Genomic DNA, 11,621 nt, shown 5'->3' on the forward strand with positions numbered 1-11,621 from the left:
TACTCAGAGGGAGATCATATCTGCAGTTATTACGATGTGCTTTGGTATATTAATCAGCTACTTAATGGATGAGGAACAATGTCTCCGTCACCTAGCTCACGGTTTTGCAAGAACCAAACCTGTCAGAAGTGTAAAAGCAATTTAACTTGTCTAATTCCAGTGTTTCAGCACTTCCAAAAGTTTTCAGCACTTTCAGTTTCGCCTCAACCATTCAGTAAAATTCAACTCAAAACATGAACTGGCTTGGCCAACCGGAAAGTGCCTTTTCCAATTAACTGATGATTCATCAAAACATTTTCTCCCAGTTTTAGAGCCACAGCATTTCATGGAAGCCAGTTCTTTGCTCAGAGAGACGGTTATCAACCGATTCCACCGTGGGAGTGTTGAAAGTGCAGGCTGTGGGCTGCGCAGCCGTCTAGGACTATGTTCTGTGGTAACCTGAACACTTGTGGTACCTCCTCCTTTACCTTCTTTCAATTAATCTAACAGATTTATTACCACTCAACTGCTGTATTCAGCAAACTGTTTACTGGGGTTGAACTTATCAGACTTTGCAGTCTCCTTATGATTGGGATGTGCTTTGATTTGCAGGTCCATTGCGTGCTGTGTCATTTTGCTTTCCAGCTGGCTGGTTTCCCTTCCTTTGCACTGCACAGTCAGCTGTAGGTCAGGCTAAATATTTAGATTTTTAACGTTACGATAAAAAGAGAGGTAGAAAGTCTCAATGAGGCCTAGAGAAAATTCCCCTTGGTGTGGAGAACTGCTGTCCCAACTACTGCTTTTACTCAGAAAAATGGTCCTCAAACCAACGATTTCCCCTATAAAATAAAGCACAGTCACCAGTGTTTGCTGCTGTGCTGGAGGACCCACCAGCCCGATCTCTGCCTGGCTCCATCCCCTGTGATGGATGGGTGGGCACCTGCTCCTGGTGCCCAGGTCCCGTGGAGCCTGGTCTGGCTCTGTCCCCAGCGCTGTCCCCACCACTGCTCGCTCTTCTCCAAAGCCCATGGGGAGCAGCAGTGGTGGGTCTGGGTCTTTCCTGCTCCCCAAACTGTGCACCGCATCGTCTGCCCACATGGTGACTCACCGCCAGTTGTACCATCCAGAGCCTGAGCATCACAACATCAGCTCATGGCACACGGCCCCTGCTGTCCCCATTGTGTTGCCTTTGTCCCCAAACACCTCTTATTCTCTGTTCCTCTTCAGTCCCCTAATTCTATGTGTAAATGTCCTGCCTGATTCTGGACCATATCCATACAATCTCTTCATCTTTGGTTTGCCCCCACATAGAGTCATTTTTGTTGGAAGAGACCCTCAAGTTCATCAAGTTCAACCATTAACCCACCCCTGGCACTACCCGGTGTCCCTGAGAACCTCATCTCCATCTGTCCAACCCTCCAGGGATGGTGACTCCAGCACTGCCCTGGGCAGCCTTCTCCAATGCCCAACAGCCCTTTCTGGGAAGAAATCTCCTCACTTTCTTGTGAATAGTCATGACCCTTGGTGGCCCTACACTCCATTTCCACTGAAGCCGTTGGCCTTTGACAACGTTCCCAAGTGAGATTTAGCAGTGGCAGAAATAGGGAGCCCCAGTTCTAGGCAATGTCACTGAGACTTGTCTTCATGAAGAACATCCTTTCCACTCACAAACCTAACCTTTCAACCACCCAGTCCCTCACCTACAGCTCCTTCCCTTCCAGCTCTTCCTATATTCCACCGGCCTTGCCTATCTGCTGGTCCCTGACCCCTCTCCCCATGGCTTTGTTCACTGTCATCCAATCCTTATTGCACTGAGGTCTCTCTTTAGTAAGCAAAGAAAACTAATCAATTTTCAGAGTGTTATGAAGTTCATTAGGTTGGCATTAAGGACAATCTTGTGAAATTACCAAATTAAAGTGCTGACAGAGTTTGCTGTCACTGCAGAATCACTGTCATGCAAATATTTCCCCAGGAACAAGCTTTTGTATGTGGGTTGTAATGCTGCAGCAAGAATATCTTCTAATTAGAAAAAAAAATCCTAGATGTGTCACAAAGCAAAAGTCCCTTTCTCCACCACCATAATGTAGCAAATGGAGATCAAAGAGCTTAATTTTTCTCATAGTTTCAAGCTGAAGAAATTAATTGAATAAAATAGTATCAAGTGAAGTGTTCCAAAACAAAGCATCACTTTTACAGAAAAAATGAAATCACTCTGTTCCCAAAATGCTGAAGTTGTGTCTTTCAAGCTTGTTAAAATGTAAAGGGTTTATTTTTTTCATTTTCTGAAAAGTTCTATCGGAATGGCCATCTTCCTGAAAAAAAGGTTTTGCTTTAAGAAACCGTCATTTCTGAGTGGGGGGCATTCACCGCAATGTTTCCAACTGGTTGCACATCATTTTTTGCTCAGTCTCAGCAGCCCATAGTCCCAGTGTGGGAGCTGACACAGACCTGTGGTCTGACTGTCACAGGTCACTTCCTTCTGGCCGGAGCTACCTTGAGAGTTAAGGTTGCCCTGAAGGCCACTCTAAATCCTGCAGTGGCCAGATAGATCCACAGTAAGCCCCAAATATACCATGGCACCCTTAGGATTAAGGTTTCCTTGGGTTGGGTGAATCTATCAGCACATATCTACCAGCTCTCACTTGCTGAGACTCTCCCCCAAGCCTGGAGCCCACCTGAGCATTTGGAGATCCCTGTGGCACCCCAGGAGCCCCATCTCCAGAGTCCCTGCTCCTGTTGGTCCTCCCTTTCCCTCTCCGCAAAGCCAGACCAGCTCTCTGAAGGACCATCCTTCCTGCACCAGCCCTGAAGGGCTTTGCTTCCCACCCCTGGGGATGCTCCAGGCGAGCAAGGGCAGTTGATGCACTTCAGGTTGGAAGACAGAGCCTTAAAGACCAGACAACCCGCACTCCGTGTGTTTGCTTCCTATCAGCCTTTGTATCGCCTGTTTAGGCTGCAGACTCACAACACTGCTTTGCAATATGTTTGTACAGCAGCCAATACCGCATGTTTCCATTGCTAGCTGCTACCGCGACACAAGCAAAGCTTTGTCAAGGCTAAAAAGCTTTCTTAAACAAGTGCACTGACAACCCCATCTGGCTGTTTATCGATGCTTTTATGTCTTGTTGCTAGTTTTTCGACTTTGAGGTCTTTGTGTCTCGGCCTAAGTTGTCTTTTGGCAAGAAAAATGCTTATAGGAGTAGAGATAGTATCGCTAAGGAACAATAATCACAGTCACAGATTAGTGGTTTGGCTGTGCTGTCCCTCTGTCACAACAGATGAGCGAATGACCTATATTTGGCTTGTGGCTAACCTGTACCTGGTACATCACAGCCCCAGCCCTCCTCTTCTTCATATTGATTAATAATAACAACAACTTATTTGGTAAACCACCCACGTGTATCTATTCCCCAAAAACCCCAGAGGAAATAACATGAGGTAGCATGCTTTTTCTATTTATAAACAGAAAAATATGATTCCCAGTAATAAAACAGATAGATGTTTATCTGCTACGGCAGAAATGTTGAGTCGATTTTTTGAAATTCCAGACATGAAGTTTCCTTTGCTTGTGCCAAAGCTGTTTCATCTTCTCTTACAACCTACACCACCACCTCCTCTTTCTTATTATCTTCAACAAACTCCTTCCCTCATTCCTTGCCTTGCCCAGCTGCACGTGAAGAGGCTGCCCTGGCCCAGCTGGGACAACCTGCTGTCACATCCACCTATGGATCTTTTCCTTGGCCCCTGATGCGGCTTCTGCAAACTGAGTTCAGGGTAGAAATTCACTGCGTCTCTATGGACCTCACCTGTCCAATGCATTTGGCAAAGGCTTTGGAAAGACACAGGGCATCTCTGCTCCGTTAGTTACTTCTCCATTCTCTGCTCAGTTTTTCTGTCTGTAAAATGGTGGAGATCAGGTAGATCCTTCTTGTGTTATAAAAGGGTTTGAGCTCTGGAGTGCAAAAGGTTGGAATTAGGTATATTGCAACAGACCCAAAGGCATCAGCAGGTCCTTCTGCTCAGTGCTGGATTTGCTCTTCCCAAAGCATTCACAGAAGACACAGGCAAGTTCAGCGTGTGCATTGCTGGCTTTCCTTGCCAAGCAGCCGTTCGGTCCCCTCCAACCCTCTTCCTTAGGCTTTGGCCTGAGAAACTCAAGGCAAAGTCATTACCATCTCATCTAGAATTATCCTCCTCTTTCAAGGGATGCTGACAGATGGTGAGGACGTACATTTGCACAGCTCCCACCCAGGTGAACGTGCTGCTTTTTCACCCCAGGGCCACCGGGGCCAGTGGGACACAGAGGGTGCCACGGTCAGGCAGGACGGCTGGGGCAGAGCCCAGACATGTAACCAGATTCCCTTTCAGTCTGAGTTTTACCCACAGGCCAACCCCCTATAGAAAACAGCTAAACCAAATCAAAACAAAACAGCTTGTCAAGGCATGTCCTGAAACTGCCTAATTACATTTAATGGTGGCCACAGAGAAAACGGGATATTTTTGCATTTGAGTGGGTGCCTCTAACTTTCAATTGTTTGCTGTGTTTTGTTTCATTCAAAGCACTGTTGAAGCTGCAAGTTGCAGTTTCCCATCCTGTGTGTTCTGAGAAACATTCTGTTACAGATTTTTCCCTGCTAAACAGTGGCAGTGGCAGGACTGAGCAAATGATTCGGGGTCCAGAAAATGCCTTTACTGGGAGAAATTTGAGCAGATTGCTTTATTTAATCGAACTGAGGAATGAAGAAAATTTGAACCTGGGTCCATGTGAATTTTAATTAAGAAAGGGAAAGTTTTGACCAGCAGAAATGAGAGTTAATGACAAATGAGGTGAAAGAAAACCCCAAAGCTCTCTTTTTTCCATCTTTCTGCCTGACTCTCCATCAATTCAACAAGAAAGGGAAGCAAGTCCATGGGACTGAAGTTAGTTAAATATTGGCATGACTCCTTGAAAGAAATGGCAGGTCCAACACGACTTGAAGTCCTTGAAACGAAAGTTAACTGTCTTTAAAAATGAAATCTTCCAGTCTAGTCGAGTTTCCTGGTTCACTTGTGCTCAATAAGGTAATTTCCAAGGAATTCAGCAAGAGGATTAGTACTGATGGATCCTGGATGACAGAATTGGCTCAGTAGGTGACACGCAGCCTTCAGAAATGTATCCAGCAAAAATAACGCATTTGTTTATATATCACTAAAAATGCGTTATATTTCAAGACAAATTTTCTACAGTATATATCTCTAGCACTGTCCACCTTTCATCTCCCAGCTATTTTCATTAATCTACTATTTGATTATCATTAATTCAGGGAAGCTTTTTTAAAATCTTTTATGTGCACAGCCTTTGCTGCTCCACACACACGAGTGTGAGTAGCCCGAGTTCCCTGGCCTGACTTAGAAATGATCTAAGTTTTATTCTCTACTGGAAGAAGCTGCTGTTATTCAATAAGAGAGAACACCACTAGAGTCCTAGCATTTACCCAGTCTCTTTAAACCCTGATATACAAAAGATATAAATTTGTCTATGCCAAGCCTGCACCATCCATTGGTTTCCCACTATGACAGAGAGAGTCCTTGATTTTTGTCTTCGGGGTAGGTATTCGAGGCTGAAACTGTACTAACAAAAGCAATACAAAGGCCTTAAACCAAGCCCAAAGCTCAGGAGCCAAGGAGGGCAAATAAACCAACCTATTTTTCCTTAAAATGAGAACTGGGGGTTCACACAGTGCAAAGAACTCTCTTTGCCACCAGGCATCTTATAGCAAAGATTAGCATTGTCAACCATTATATTCCCAGTAGACAAGTGTATAGATAGCAATTCAGAGTGCTTCAACTTAATGCTTATATTTTTTTCAGACTCCATGAAACTTTCATAACGAAACCCAAAAAAGTAGGTGAAATGTATGGTTTGGTCTGGAAACCATGAGCAGTTCTGTGGTTTTGCTTAGGTTCGTACTGAAAGTAGTCCAAACTAGGTAGTTTGTTCTAGCTGAATTTTACCTAAAGACGTTGAATTCATTCGTACCTGAAACTGAGAGTGAAATTTAGGGGGCATGAACCCATATAAGTCTGAAAGGAGGAAAAAGGGTTTGCATAAAACCGCAGGTCAGGTTTCCTAACTGAATTTAGCACCACTTGGAGTTGATCTGCGTGGTGGTTGCTGCTGACTTGCTGAACCATGGCTGCTCCTGGGTGGACCCCACGACTCTGGATACCAGTGAATTGTCTGTCATGTTGTATTGGGAACACACAGGTACCCAAACGATGCTGTTTTCACAGTAGCACCTTTGAATGCGCTACTGAGCCTTGCCCTGTGGCATTCCTTCTGCTTTGCTCTAATGAGCAAGAGATCCCCATGTGGGCTACCAGGCCCCCAGCATGGAATAGTCTGGAAAAAGGTATGGAGCAGTAATATCACCAGGAAAACACTATTTGTTACAGCGGTTTGTGCTGATGGGCTCTCTTGGTTGTCCCTTGGGCATCTTAGTGTCCCGTTCTTCTGGGCAAGGTGAAAAACCTGCTTTTCCATCAGCAAAACCTGCTATAGATTGTGTGCCCGAGGAAGTACAAAAACATAAAGACATCGGAGAAAGAAATAAGGGAATTTCAAAGGGAGGGAATTTAAGAAATTACAAGATTAAATTTTTCAGCATAAACCTGCATAAATTGAGATTGACATTGCTAAGGTTCCTGGGTTACATTAATTCAAGACAAGCTGAAGGAGAAATGATATGAATATCAATGGACAGGCACAGAGCTTTTGTACGCTGTGATTGGAATCAAAGACGAAGCACCAGATTTAATTCCACAGAGGGCAAACAAAACAGGATCCATGGTGGATATGTCCTTCTTGTGGGTAAGAAACACGGCTTTGAAAAACGTTTTGGCTAGTTTTAGGGTAACTGTTCCAGCGAAAATACTGGCAGATGCAGTGTTTTGCCTCACATTTACCTTTGTAGGGACAAAGGACTGCCACTCAAGGCTAAATATATTGATTTCGCTTTGTCATTTTCATTCTCCTGTGATTTAAATGTTTTCTCTGGCTTACATAAATGAACAGCCAGTTTTTCCAGAGTGATCATGCCCTGGCAGTCATGGCTGTTGTGTGACACCGTGATGTCTCAATTTCCTCATGTTACTGCTCCTCCCTGGATGTCCCCATTGAGATGGCTCTCAGTCCCTGCTTAATGATGGCCTTCAGTAATTTCATTCCTCAAAGTGGTGCATTATGCTTGTTTGGTGGCTGTCACCCTCACAGGGGTGATGTCAAAAGGCGGGTGTGATTTTGCACAAGAACTGCAGTGATTAACCTCTCAGACCTCTGCCTGCTAATGAGGCTCATGCTCCTACATCACCAGTGCACCCAGTCATTTTCCATGCCTTTAGCTATTTGAAAGATATCTAGACCAGATAACTTGTCTAAGTTGTTTCTAGAATCCCTTTGTGATATGGGTTGGGGACACAAACATTACCAAACTGATTCACCCCACCTAATTTAACTATTTTAAGCCAGGATTACTCACCAGAAAGCCCGCTCTGGCTTAGACCGATGCCTGCCTTCTGAATTGTCCTGGGAAGGCAAGAATCATTTCACCCAATGCATTTATGAAAATCTCACTCCTTGGCAATGACTAAAGCTTGTGAGAAGCCAGACGACTCTGAAAATTCAATGCAGAAAAATGCTCATCCAGTGTTGTAAATGAGCACAACTGTAAATTGGCATAATTGGAAATTGCATAGGGCTGGGATGTGAGCAGCTCTGTTCAGAGATGTTGATTGCAGCCAAGTGCTGCACTGCTCCAATGAGGGGACTTGCAGCTTTTCTTGTGGTGACTTTTGTCTTTAATTATCATTATGGGAGACTAGAAAGCAGCCACTGCTTGCAGATGTCCCAGGCCCAAGCTCATAAACAAAAGCTACCAGTAGCGTCAAGCCAACCTTGTGCTAATTGCCATGAATAAATAATTAGCCCATTTCTTCCAGTTTTGTGATTTATGCATTATCTTTTAATCTTACTTGTAAGTCTTTAATCAGAATACAGAGGGGTTTAGTACCCAGAACTTTTCCACTTGGCTCAGCTCTTACCAGCAAATGCTCCTGAAAGGTACCAAAGATCTTCCAGCAAAGCAGGCAGCTCCGTCCTTTGGGGAGGATGCTACATGGGAAGAACTGCTATTGTCTGGGCAGACAATAACTCCTAGTGAGCAAATACACTCTCTGACAAATTTGTGGAAGTTATTGCACTTTTATAACCGTTTCATTTGTACTGCTTTATTATCGTATTTTATTATCTATCCTAATGCCTCTGGTTTCTATCTGGACTTCAAAAGAGATGGATGGTGTGTATCACCTACAGAATGAAAAGGTGTTTTTCCTCCATTTCCAATTTTCAGCTGATTTAATGTACCTGGTTTTCTGTTGCCTTACACGGCTGAATGATGTAATTCTTTTGAACAAGCAAAGCAGTTGCACAGCATGAATAAACACTATGTAGCTTCCCAAGGAGGTAATACTACGCAATGGCAGCTCTAATCTTTCTTTTTTTTCCTCTCCTGTTTTCCTCCTGTCTGATCTCTATTTTTATCCAGTAATTTTATTTCAGAAACAAAATGAGCAAAGAACATTGCTATTCCTGGAAACCTTCCAGTACGTTTTAGGAGCTGAAGGCTTAGATGAGAGACACGCAGCATCTCCCTCAAAAGACCATTAGATGGTGACAGCCAACAATATCACTGCAGCAGTGTTAATAGTGGGATACTGGAGCATCATTTACTGCATTCAGCGACCAACCTTTGGATCAGGATCATATGAATAGACATGGATTCTGATAAACTGAACTTTAAATAAAAACACAAAACAATGCACAAGTTTGTCAACCCTGGCGCAGGCACCCATCTCCCCTGGCTGGGGCTGAGATGTGGTGTGGAGCACAAACATAATGCTGAAGTGCAATACGAGAGAGTGATTCACCAGGGGAAACTTAAAAACCTCTGACAACAAGGTGATTCATACCTGGAGTGCTAATGGCATTTTGCAGTAACATCAATTTACTGAATTTGCATTTCCATATCGAGTGATTTACAAGTGCAGGCATGTGCTCACATGTTTGTATGTGTGCACTTGGGTGCAACTCAGCTCAAGTTAAATAATTCGACCTTCTGAAGATAAGAAGCCAAATAACATATTTTCTATCTAAAATCCTTAATCAGGGAGGTACTAGGAATTAGTTGGGATAATAAAATATAGATGATGGTGCATCTTCCCTGAGCTCTTTTAGATTTGGAAAAGCAAAGGAAGAGGTTCTGGTAGCAAACCACTTGGGTGAACACTTCACACCCTGTATTTCAGTGACAGCCGGGTACCTGCACGTCTTTGAAGAACTGGTGGTTAATGTCTTTCAGAAAGGCTTTGAGTTCTCACAGATTTCAGTCCACTGTGAATTTCCATTGACCACATGCATGGGTTTGCAGTTCTCAGCAGGTTTATTTCCTTTTGGTGGAGGAGCTGACAAATAAATATTAACAAGGGGCTGGGATATTTTGTATTTTTCTGCTAAAGACAGTCAGTTGCAAAATCTACCAAGAAATAATTAGAACTGCTGGCTTTGTGGTTCACTTGTTTTCTCGCTCTTTGTCCTTTTATGCAAAGCTCTTTGCTGCAGAGGACGCAGCTCATGCCAATGCAAATATAGGGCAAGCACCTGCTATTTAGCCTCTTGAACCAGAGCTTGTGAGAATTGATGCAACATTGGTCAGAAGGCACAAAAGCAGTGAACTGTGCCCTGGAAATCAGGCATAATCGGAGAGATAATGTGATAAGGTTTGTAGAGCGACATTGTTAGGAACTAGAGGGTAGCAGAGCATTGCACTAAAGTTATGTTTGAAAGTGCATCACCACCTACAAGCCAGGACCCCAAGAACAGCTATTTAACAAGATTTATCTACTGCTAAAGACAAAACTACAGAAGTATCCACTCATGCTGCAGTGTTATCCTGTTTAAAAAGTACTGGCTGCCTTAACAGCAGTTACTTCACTTCTACATTTCAAGATATTTCACCCATCACCAAAGGGGAACCATTCACTGTTCCTGCTCTTACCCGGAGCAATCTTTGCTGTGTTGGAACACTGTATATCATGATATCACTGCATGAGTGGGTGCTCTGTGCTCCTATACATTATTATTTGACCTTCCCAGCAGATTTTAGTGTTTCCAACCACTAAACTGCAGTTACCAATGCTGTACTAGTGGGCTAACCAAATTTAGCTTGCAAAGTAGCAGGCCAAATTTAATCCGGATTGCACTTTTTTATACAGGGCATGAAATTGTCCTGTTTTCCCTCACTGGTCTTCATTGATCTCTTTCTCTTTTGTAGCCAACACCACTACAGTAGCTAGCTGTCTACTTTTAAGTTTAGCACAAGTGTTTTACAGTTTGAAGAGCTGATTTTGCACATCCATGTGCAACCACAAAAGCCTACGAGGTCACCGAGGACCATGCTCAGAACACCGAGCATGATGTGACAGCCTTAAAACCACACCACCATTATTCTCTCCAATATCATCTTCCTTGCTGAGTTTTGCATCTGCTCAGCCACAGGCAAGACATGTTGAAGCACCTTTTCAAGAACAGTAGATGCTGCCAGTCACATTACTGGCACATTACCCAGGAGGGTTGGGGAGCTCTGACCAAGCCTTTTACACTATTGTCTTGTCCTTAAGGAGAGGAGGCTGCTTCCCTTTGCCTTTGATTAAAATAGATTGTGCCTGTTGCCACGGTGATAAAACATACTTTGAAGAACACTGTTTTGGAAATCTATAGAAGTTTTTGTAGTGCTGTGCTATAGGGGTTTTATTAAAAGATAGAAAAAATAATAATAAGATGCCAAGACCCTTTAAAGTCAGGGGTGTAGAGAAGAACTGGATTAAAATACAAAGGTATTACCTCTGGTTTGGGAGCCCCACAAGCTGGGGAAAATGGAGAATTAAACTCAACTAATAACTCTACCTGCTTTTTGTTTTCTGATATTCTACCCAAGACATCCCTTGTTGCTCTCCACTGAAGGAAAGATGTTGATTTAGAGGGACCATTGGTAAGATCCTGTTTGGCCTCTCTGATGTCCTTGTCTCACCAAACTGGGAATAGCTGAGACAAATAATACGCCTAGTCATTTTGATTGTGTTACATGAGTTAACTGGTTTGTATTGATATGAATCAAGAGCAGACACACATCTAATGGTGAAAAGTTTGAGAAACACCCAAGTGTCTTCAGATCTGGACTAGTTAGAAAGTGAGGAGTCATTTCAAGTAAAAAATGCAAGGTTAGGAATGGCTGGTCCTTTCACACTGCAATGAAGGAGGAATATGTCCAGTTGAATAAATCTCAGTTAAGTTCCATGAGAAACCCCACGGCTGGGTTATGGTCCCAGACTAGGACAGAGGAGAAGCTTCTGGATAGGATAGGAATGAGCATTAATTCATTAGCTGCAAATAAGCCAGGGCAGGAAGGTGAGTACAGACACCTTCTGGGGCACATCCTAACATCATGTCGCAGCAACCTTCGTGTGGCCACTTTCTTTCTCTGTGTCTTGCATCCTGCATCAAAAATGTCTTTGTGACACATTTCTATGAAACACTTCAATGAAAATCT

At 43.5% G+C, this 11,621-nt stretch overlaps 1 long non-coding RNA gene across 1 annotated transcript in view; it reads right to left on the reverse strand.

The window, feature by feature from the left end:
- LOC110358733 (uncharacterized) overlaps positions 1 to 11,621 on the reverse strand; it is a 139,447-nt gene that overhangs the window by 15,913 nt on the left and 111,913 nt on the right. The window lies entirely within an intron of this gene.

The sequence above is a fragment of the Columba livia genome, chromosome 19 (genome assembly GCF_036013475.1).
Source record: "Columba livia isolate bColLiv1 breed racing homer chromosome 19, bColLiv1.pat.W.v2, whole genome shotgun sequence".
Classification (NCBI taxonomy): Eukaryota; Metazoa; Chordata; class Aves; order Columbiformes; family Columbidae; genus Columba; species Columba livia.